Below are 10,522 nucleotides of genomic sequence, written 5' to 3'. Positions count from 1 at the left end.
CAGCCCCGAGAGCCCCGCTCCTCCCTCCCCGCAACACCCGCCAAGGCCGGGACCGCCCGCCGCCCTCTGCTTCCCCAGGGCGGCGGAGCTGCCTGCGGCCCGCCCCCGGCTGGGAGTGGCCGGCGCCGCCGCCGCTTTCCGCCCCGGTGAGGCGGGGAGGGAGCGGACGGGAGCGGACGGGAGCGGGCGGGGGGGCCGGGGGGGATGTCGGGATGTGGCGGCCGCAGTCCCGGCCGGGCGGTACCGACAGGCGGCGCCGCGGCGGCGGGGGGGAGGCGGCGAGCTCAGGTGAGCGGGGGGCGGCCTGAGGGCCCGGCGGCTGCTGAGGGGGAGGGCGGGCCGGGCCCGCGGCGTGAGGAGGGGAGAGGAAGGGGGTAACGGCGGCCGTTACCCCCTTCCTCTCCCTTCCTCACGCCGCCGGGGCAGGTGCCCGGCCAGAGAGCCGGTAACGGGTGCGAGGCGCCGAGCGAAGCCCGTGAACGAGCAAGGGGTGTCGGGGAGTGAGGCTGGAGGGGCCGGGCGGCTCGGTTGGACGCTGCCTTCAGGCTGGGAGGGCCGGCAAGTCGTGTGGAGTACGGGGGAATTTAGGGGTTTTTTTAGGTGAAAAAATAGGGATCTTTCATTTCACAATCTGAAAGTTTTGGGATTTTTAATTTTTTAAGTCCCCAGTTGGCATTTGTTTCAAAGTAAGCAGAGTTTAAGAAACCATGTTACAACATTGAAATAACATCATTATTTTAAACTCCAAAAATCTTTTCACCTGAAAGCAGTTATGTTGATACAAAGATGTAAAATTTATTCATTTATTTTTATAAAATAATCAACTGCAAAGAGGGAAGTAACGGTGCTCTTAGAAAAGTCACCCGTATAATACCTCCAAACTTGGCTTAAAGGAAGAAAAAGGAAACTGCCATCTTAACGGAGAAGCTGTGTGTGTATACTTTTATGAATAACTGGGTTTTATAAGACCGTGACCTCCAGTGCGGACGAGCTGCCCTCCTCGTCTTCCCTCGGAGCAGCAGCCGTCAGCTGGCCCAAGCTAGGGCTGCCCGCCTTACTGACACTGGTGCTGGTGAAAGGCTGGAGCCGTGGGGAAATTCTGGAAGCAAATGCTTCACCTTTCCCAGGAGAGCTGGGAAAGAAAGGCCTGTTGCTCACCGGGTGCGTCTGCTGCCTTTTGGGTTGTTTTGGATATGCAGTTCTCCGAGCTCCGTTAGTCCAGCAAGACTTTCTGCAAACACTTCAGTTGTCCTTGCCAATGTTTTTAATAGAAAACAGCTCATTCATGTTTTGGTAATCCATGCTAATCTTTGTGTACAAGTGCTTGAGTAACTTTTTGCTATACTTCTGAGTAGTGATTTAAGAGCTCTGCAGTCAAGTGTTTTTATAATAAAGGCTTTTACAAAATATGCTGCAGAACAGCAAGCACTACTGGTAATTAAAAGTAAATGAGAGTTTTCAAAGAAGTGAACAAAGTACACTGAGATGCGTTATCTCTGCTTTTGTCCTTTCATATTTGTTCATTTACTCGCTAATTTGCAATTGGCCATACAGTAACTCATGAAAAGGGGAGAAGTTCTACTTTATTAAACTTATCTTGTTGTTCAAATACTGAAGTCCCTTAATTATGTTGTATGGGTATTCTCCCATCTTGCTGCTGAAGTTAAAAAGTTGTGATTCTTTCTAGGAAGGCATTGACAGTGGTTTTCCAGTAGAAGCTACAGTAGAGTTTTACTATTGATAGGGCTTTTAGGTACTTATGAAACTGAAAAGTAGGGATGTCTAAAATAAATATTTGATTAAAAAAAAAAAAAAGTTGAGCTTAGACGTTTGTGGTTACTTAAAATGTTGTGGTCATGGTGGGTCGGGGAATGTAAATGAACCCCCAAATGCTTATGAACAGTGTTTTGTACGCTTGAGATTAAGGCCGTGTCCAACTATGTATTTTTTTCTTACTTCCAGTGCTTATACTGTCAAAGTTACCAATTTTCTGTATAGTTGTTTGAGATTGGGTGCTGAAAATAACATATTCATATACATGATACTGATGATTACAGTGCAGCAGCACTTTAAAGCGTGGTCAGAGGCAAGTGTTGTATTCCTGCTGCCTTCCTCCCTCTTTAAATTTAGATAAATCAACCTTTGTTCTTTTTGGTAAAGTGAAGTCAAAAGTTTGGACTGAAGCTGCTGCTGCTGGAATTGTAGTGGGGCCATGTAAGAAAAGAGGATTTATTAGTACCAGGATAAATTAATTGTGATGAACAGGAAGACAGAAAGCACTGCAAACAATATTTTGTAGTCAGAAAAGCGAAAACCGTAAAGGTTAATTCTGACTTTGTTCACAAATTAGGCACGCTCGCTTAGGCTTTTTTTTGCTCACCATAACTTGGGCCTCCGACAGCTACTGAAGCACCTGACCTTTCAAATGAGATTTACTGGAGTGTGTAACAGCTTCTGAGCTATGGAAGTTATGGAAAGAGTTATGATTTTTTTTGTTTCTTTGTTTTAGCATTGAGTTTCCTTGAGCAAACCTTCTTTCTAATTGAGCGGCAGACAGGCTGTGGCCTTCTCTGGTTTTGGCCATAATGCAAATTAATGACTCCTGTGGAAAGGTGTTTTCTTACCTCTTTTGGTGTATTGGCCTCTAAGGTGAACAAAAAGGAACCTGCAGAGTTGCCATAGTGATTTCCAAGTTCATCCTTAGCATCTTGTGTCTTTTTCCAGAGAGCAGCCCTTTCATGCTGTGTCACTTAGATTAGGATTGAGCCCAGGGTATGTTGTAATACTATTCAATATTCTTGAAGGAAAACTGCTGCAAAACCCTTATGTATTCGGGATGAATGTGCCCTTTGTAAATCAGCAGTCACACGAGGAAAAACTTGGCCCTCTGGCACTGAACAAAGGCTACTGTGCCTATGTTAAGCATGGTAGTATCCTTATTTGGAGTTGTTTACTTAATTCTGTGTAATGTTAACTATCTAACACTCCATTTAATTTTCTTTTTTTCTTCTCTTTTAGCCTGTAGGCACAGATTCCATTAACTGCTTACCTGAAAAATGCTTTCAGGGAGAAATGTTTCTTTATCGAGCCTCCTAGCTGCTGCTGCCGTTGAAGCTGAGATCTGCTATCGAAGTACTTTGTTTGTTAAACATGAGTTTTCTGTATGGAAATTGAATTAGCTATTGACATGGAGTTACTTCCCTATTTATTGATGTAGAGAATGTAAAGTGGCTTAATGACTGATCTGAAGCCGGCAGGCAGAGGGGTGAGATCATGAGCTTGCCTCAAGTAGGGTGTCTTTGTTCAGCACAATTCCTTTGGGGCACACAGAATTTGGATTCTGCCTCCCCTCTGTACATCCCATACAATGTTGCTCTATCTGTTTCAGACCCTCCTTCATCTTATAGCCATGCTTTCTTCCAGCACATCCCTTTCTATCTCTGTGTGATAAATTACTAGTTGGGACCCTGCTGGCTAATGAGTATGTTTGGTGGCACTTTCTATTCTTTCTCAACCCTTCCTCCTTTTTCTTTCTCTCTTGCTGCCTTATGAATAGGTGTGTTAGTTGTGTGACCCTGGTGTCAGAGCACACTCTGCTCTTTTTGCCTTCTGTCAATATGTTTATTTGTAACAAGTGTAAAAAAAAAAAAATTTAGATTTTACCTTGAAAAGTAAATAGTTACTGCATAAACAGCTCTGTATTCAGAATTAGGATGGAAGGTAGGAAATGCATTTTCTTAATAGTGCTTAGCTAGCTCCTTTCCTTTTGAAGGTGTGTGCATTACCTGTATTTATAGATCAGATCAAACAGCACCTGAGTCAGAACTGCAAATGTAACAGTAATTTGCTAAACACAGTGAATGTATGCTCAGATGATAAAATCTCCTTGGGAAAGAGCTGTGTGTGGGAAGTGCCTGCTTGGAACTAAGAGCAGAGCCAATGTGATGTGTGTGAACTTACTCTGTTCTCTGCAATGGCAGAAAGGTTGGTTGTTTAGAGGGGTGTAGTGGGCTCTGGTTGGAAGGTTTATTTTGTTGGGCTGAGAGGTCAGTGGGGCAGGAAACTGTTACAGGGGAAAATCTCTTAGTAGAGTGACTCTGAGGCAATCTGTAGAGTGAAAAGTCAAGGGCTTGATACTGAGTATTGCAAAACGGAGTACGAATGAAAGGATTAGTATCTGTGGGAGAGGCAGGAACTGGGAGGTGATATTAGATTTTCAGAACTGTTTTGCAAGTCTCCAGATCTGTGTATGGTGAGGCATGCAGCATCAGTGTAGCTTTTCAAGACCTTGCTAAATTCTGCGTAATAATAATGGAAATTTAGAATCAAATGATAGTGATGTTTTCAATGTGCCTGTAGATAAGGAAGTTTGACAATGGCTTCACAACTTTGCTGATTGATGCAGTGAGCAGAGGAGTCCCAAGCTCAGCTCAACTATGTGGCATCACTTTGAGTTTCAATTGGCAGTCAGGCCTTTGGGTCTGAAAAGTATGTTTTGAGCATTAATGAAAACCATCCTTAGAGTCTTTTTGTTTTGTTTTTGGAAAGCCATAAAGGGAGCTTGGGAAGTGGAAGGACAGTTTTTTCCTGCTAGTAAGCTACTTGCTTGCTGTTTTAGTGGGATACTGAAAGTATTTTGTTTCCCATCTTTAATGATATGATGGTAAGCATCCTTTCCACTGACATACCAGCTTAGTTTTATGGATTATCACTGCTGCAGATATGCAGGCACCTGGAATGGTGCTCGTGGAGACTACTTGCAAGGCCAAACACTTATAGCTGCAGGATTTTTTCTTGCGTTATGGCTGTCTAATTCCTGTGGTCTGTTTGTTTTCCTTCCCACACACACAAGTGTTTTACTTCAGGGAAACACCCTGAGGTTCTAAGGAAGGAGCATCACCATGCCTGTTCAGTGTGGTAAATCCAGGCAGCCGCAGCCCTGTAAAATATCTGACTTCTTGTTGTGAGGGCTAAGCTGATCATATCAGGAAGGACTTGTTTTCCCCCATTGTTGGAAAGCACGGCTTTAGGGACAAGAGCTTTCCCTTCTCTGTTAGGGTTTTGGCCGGGGATGGTTACTGAGGCAGGGACGAGGTTGAATTTCATGCGCTGGGCTAAGGTCCAGGTGCTTCCTGTTGTTAATGGCCCATGGAGACCCGGGTGATGGGGGGAATGGGCAGCACAGCTGTTTGCTGGGGCTTGGCTGTTCCCATTTATTGAGCAGTACATTAATCTGTCAGTATTTGTTCTAATAGCTCAGGCTGTGATCAGTGGGAGCTGAGCTGTGGACGTGTTGCATTCCCAGCTCTGCTCTTGAAGAGCGATAGGCACACCAGTCTCGGGAGAATGGGACAGACAACTGCTGAGTTTGGTGGCGTTTTACATTGCTGTAGCAAGATTTCCTTAATTTTAACATCTTTGTCGTTGCTGTGTCTCCAGTGGCAGTGACACAGAAGGGATGCTGACATCTCTGCATCAGCAGTGGTGTGGAGTCTCAGGGGCATGAGATGCTCTCAGACACCCTGGATGGTCCCAGGCTGTGCTGCTGCCACAGTGGGGCAGCACTGTTTTGGCAGGGCACTGTGCTGAAACTTTGCTCCCATCCTGCTGTAGCCCTTGTTTAGGAGAGCAGTACGTTTTTTATTTGCTTAGTGCAGTGAAAATCTTAAGGAGGCCCATGCTGAAATTCTGTGACAAGGGCCTGGTTGCCATTGACTGGAGTGCAGCACCAGTGCAGCTGATCCTCTGTGTGGTTTTGCTCCCAAACTAGTTAATAATCATCAGGTATTGCATTTCCCCTTTCCTTGGGAAACCTGAATGTGATCACGGTGAGACAGCTGCTGTAGTGTTCCCATGCTTGTGGTCCGCCAGGGTCTTACGCAGGCTTGGCCATGAGAAGAGCTGCTCAGGTTCCCTTTGAGCAGTGCATCAATGCTGGCTCTCTGATTCCTCTGAGAATGAAGATGGGGGGAAAATCCTGCTTTGTCAGGGGGTCTCGGGTTGCTGTAAGGTAAGAAAAGACCAGCTCCGGCTTCTTCCTTTGTATGCAGCGAGCACTAGCAGTATAGTATTTGTTCTTTTAGGAGATTGAGAGTTTTCTTGTTACAGTGCCAGCTTTCGCCAGTGACAGAATTTTCCATGGGATGGTCTGCTCCAGGGCCAAGTTAGGCACCATTTCATGTTAGCCAAGGAGGTATTCTCTGCCTACCTTGAGTGCAGTTACAATGCTTAGTTTTTTCAGAAGTACATTTGTTACCTTCTTTTTTTATAAGAGGTAGGACTGGGAACTAATAACCAGAGTTGCCGTTTTAGGAACAGCAATCCATAGGGCTTCTGACTGCCCTCTGTGAAATCTGCCAGCATGCCCTGTTGTTCTTCAGGGCCTTCTGTTTATCCCTTAGAGTGTGGTTGGTAAGGTTTTTCATCTTTGAGTTGAATAGGCTGTGTATATTCATGCCATTCACTTTAAAATAATTTACATAGCTCAATTTAAAATAATTTAGCTCTGTTGTAACTAGTGATAATGGTATGCAGCAACACTTTTGCCATATTTCTGGTGAGCTTGGTGTGGCACTGAATTTCTTGATGAGGGTCCAGACCTTTCTACTGCATGTGGACACACGCTCTTCTTGCGTTACTGCTTTCTCCGCTGCCAGGTCTCAGTGAAACTCTGTGTGCTCTGCCTAGGCACTAAGTTGGAAGCTTAGGCTTTAAGTGTGGCCCTAGCAAGTTTAGATTGGTTGTGTTTTTAATCTTGAAAGGCCAGTATGACTGTTCAGTGCAAGCTACATGGGAAGTACAAGGAATTGTTGTCTTTCTTTCAGGTCTCTCCTTAGGAGCAATTGTTTTACACATTAGCTGTCAAAAATGATCTCTAATGACTTGCAAATCAAGATATAAAATATGAGAGAAGTTTTGAAGAGGAGGATTACTATTCAGGGAGCTAAGGTAGGGAATAATAATAGTAGTAATAATAAAAACCCAAGCAGACCAGATAAAGACAATGCAGAGGACAGCTTAAGGTTATTCTAAGAAATTCTGTGTAGCAGCCTGTGTACACATTTTAAGCACCAACATTGCAAAGTAGTGGAATAAGAAAGAGACCAGCCCCATAAATCCCTCAAATTCCAAATAAAACCAAGAAAGAGGACATATAGGAATAACTGTATTTGTGCACTCAGTTATATAGAACTTTTACATCTGTGGCATGGTTATGGCTGCCTGATACAGCTGTGTGGCAGAGTATTCAGGTTTGCCTTTTTCTATGCCTGTGTTATAATTAGACTTCATGGACTAGGTGGGGTAGAGGCAGTATACCCTGGGCAGAGGTGGTCTTCCTCCTTCCTTTGCCAGGAAATTTGTGAGAGCCAGGTTTTGTTGCAGGTGTTCAGAGGTGATGTTAGATTTTTTTTTTTTGTGTGTGTGTGTAATGCCCTTGGCACCATGTATGGGATTATGTTTTTGAAAGGCAAGTGTCTTCAGACAGTTATAGTCTCGCAGATGGCTCCATCTTGTCCTCCAATTGTCAAGCAGCCTAGGAAAAGGTATCAAGTAATTTTTAATATAGCAAACTGAATAATGCCTTGAGAGAAATGCTCTCCAATGTTTGTACAGCCAATAAAAAAGCCTCAGTAATAAACATTTTGTGAAATAACTGCAGTAGATCAAAGTGACATTTAAGTGATGCTTATGAGCATCATTTAATCACCAGCTAACTACTAAAGGTCTGCTGCTGTGGAACAATAGGAGTTTCTATGTTATTATGTCTTACTGTGTCTGTCTTGCTTAAGGCACTGACCATCATTGAAGCTTGTGATTTCTCTGCGTGTGTGTGCATTCTGGATGCTTAAATGCTGGTTGAGAACCTATTTATTTCAAGTACTGAACTTTGTTCTTAATTTTGTTCACAGAAAGTCAGCTGTTTCCAGCTTCCAGGATGTGATGAAACTATTGTTTATTAACTTCCTTGTGACTCCCTCCTTTGTGGAGTTAAATTGGATAAATTGTTTTCTTGCAGAGTTGGATGCACCTTCACAGATTAAACTCTTGAATTTGTTGTGTGTATAGATAACTTGTGGAATACTGCAAATCCTGAGACATGTCTTTAAAGCTTAGAGGTATGATAGGATAGTTCGGGTTGGAGGGCACCTCAGGAGGTCTCTGGTCCAACTCCCTGCTCAAAGCAGGGCTGACTCTGAGGTTATAACTGTTGCTCAGGGCTTTATCCTATTGGGTCCTGAAAACCTCCAAGGACTGCCCAACCTCTCTGGGCAGCCTGCTCCACTACTTGGCTGCCCTCGGGGTGAAAGTTTTTCTTTATATCTAGTCTGAACCTCTCTTGTTATGTTCATCTGTTTCTTGTCCTACCCTTGTGGATGGGTTACTCTTATCCTCACTATTGGTATGTAGCATTTAGGAACATTGTTGCTAGTAGAGGGTAATCAGATGTCATTTATAACACCTTTAAAAGTTTTAAAGTAGCACACTTGGCATTCTTTGATTTGCTTTCCTTCCTATAGCATAAAATAGCACTGTATTTGCTGAAATTTACTGTTGCTGCAAATATATCTTTAAACCCAAAGAGGGCATTCTAACCTTAAAGATTTCCTCAGTTCTGCCTTCATGGCTTTCTCTGGTACAGAAGTCCTTGCTTATGACTCAGACTTTAAGGTAATTTAAGTTTAAGACATTTCATATGTTTTTGTTCAGTAAAGCACTATAACACTCTTTATTGTACAGAAATGAAAATCCATGTGTCTTCTCAGTATCTCTCACAGTTTTATTGGCACCTCTTTGTTTCTGTAAGGCTATTCATGCAAGATTCTCCTGCTCACTGAGGGTTGGAGAGAGAGGATGCTTTTTAAGTTGTGAAACTTTTGCAAGTACCTTCAAAATACTGTGAGTTTTCCTTTCCCCCTAGTCAAGAGAGGATTTAAAAGGCTTCCAGCTTAAAGGTAGCACTGTTTCACTCAGGAGTTAAAGGAGCCTGTCAATGAAATTTTTGTGTCTGTGGGCTATCCTAGTAGACTTATTTGACACAGATATTTTATAAATATACTTTCCTATATCAGATCTGTGGATTAGAATAGACTTGTTCAGATTTGGAGTACAAAAACATAGGCAGGTGAAAGTCATGTTATAGATAAGTTAAGGAGTCATCTAAACATCATGTTTGTATTTGCTTCAAATTTCTGGTAAAAATGTAAGTTAAACCTGAAGTTTCCGATGAAACTTCACTGTACAGAGTCCCACACAGAATAGTATTAGTGCAGGATCTGCCTCGAGGGGTACCAGTGACTCCAAGATTTGGTAGTTCTGAGAATATTAAGATACAATTCTATTTAAATGCTGCTTTTAAAATCTCCCATCTTTTCCATGAAGACAGGAGTTTAAAAGTGCAAAGCGTTAGGTGTATTCTCATAGCAGAAATGCTTTTTTTTCTGGCTGTCTTTCAGGAGTCCTGTCTAAGTCCTTAGTTCTGTCTTGGGTGTGCTTTGTGACTTGGGTAAGTTGTGTAGAATCTCATGTGGTCTGCTTCAGCCACAAACTGATGCATCAGATTACTGTTGTACCTCAGGACTGATGAGATCAAATCAGCCCTTGAAAGGAAGCTACAGCAGTTCTGTCTGCTACTTTTTAATAATACTTGTAAGGAGTACTGTGCGTAAACCGGAAAGAAGCAGAGGAAGAAATCCCCTGCTGCTACTACATTAGTACTACTTGGGGGCCTGTCCTGTACAACTGAAAGGGATAGGCAAATGTGAGCTTCTTTGCACAGGACCCTGCTAATCCTGGATTCTAAATTTACGTTTTCTAAAGCAAGTAATAAAAAAAAAGTATTGGAAATAACGAGTTAACTATATTTATTCTGGAAAACAATTTGAATGACACTCAAAAGTTTTCCTCTGCCAAGCTTTTTGTTACTGAAGCAGATCTTTTCAGGTGTGCATGTTTAACACCATATGGTACAATCTGCACCTTTTTTATCCATTTAAAATGCTAAGCTGAATCCAGAATATGTTGACCTGAAAAAGTGCTTAATTGGCTTATTCAAGACAATCTTTTTTTAATGTATTTTTTAAAGGTCAGTCTGATTTTTGCATTTACTTCTCATTATTTTTTAACTTGAAGTATTTTGCTTAAGACTTTGTTTCATTACAATATCTCAGAGAGTCCTTGGCACCCAAAAAACATCTGCAAGCTATCTCATGTAAGGGTACAATTTCTTTGACAATTAATACTGTGCTTTAGTTTATTTGGGTAATAAAAGCAGACAGGTAAGGTTCAGCAAAAGGTGGCAGATCCTATGGCCTTGTACTTAGGAATACTTAAGTGAATTACAAATAATATGTGACAGAAATAAGTTAAAAAAACCTCTGGCAAAAATCTGGGCTTTTGTTGAGCATCATAGGCATATGTTAATAAGCGTAACCTGTATTATTAGCTAATATATGTTAGTCCAGGGAGACTGTCGGAGTAAACTGTGGCAGGTAATTGTCTTGATTTCCTAGACGTGAATAGC

The 10,522-nt window shown here is 42.7% G+C and overlaps 1 protein-coding gene across 1 annotated transcript in view; it reads left to right on the top strand.

Moving 5' to 3' along the window:
* Positions 1-214: 214 nt before the first annotated feature.
* DISC1 (DISC1 scaffold protein) overlaps positions 215-10,522 on the top strand; it is a 208,152-nt gene continuing 197,844 nt past the window's right edge. Inside the window, exon 1 of the mRNA XM_074818475.1 lies at positions 215-288. The gene's annotated coding sequence lies outside the window, so the exon portion shown is untranslated. The remainder of the gene's footprint in view (positions 289-10,522) is intronic.

This window comes from Strix aluco, chromosome 3 (assembly GCF_031877795.1).
Source record: "Strix aluco isolate bStrAlu1 chromosome 3, bStrAlu1.hap1, whole genome shotgun sequence".
Lineage (NCBI taxonomy): Eukaryota > Metazoa > Chordata > Aves > Strigiformes > Strigidae > Strix > Strix aluco.
This window is presented reverse-complemented; position numbering and strand designations above follow the sequence as displayed.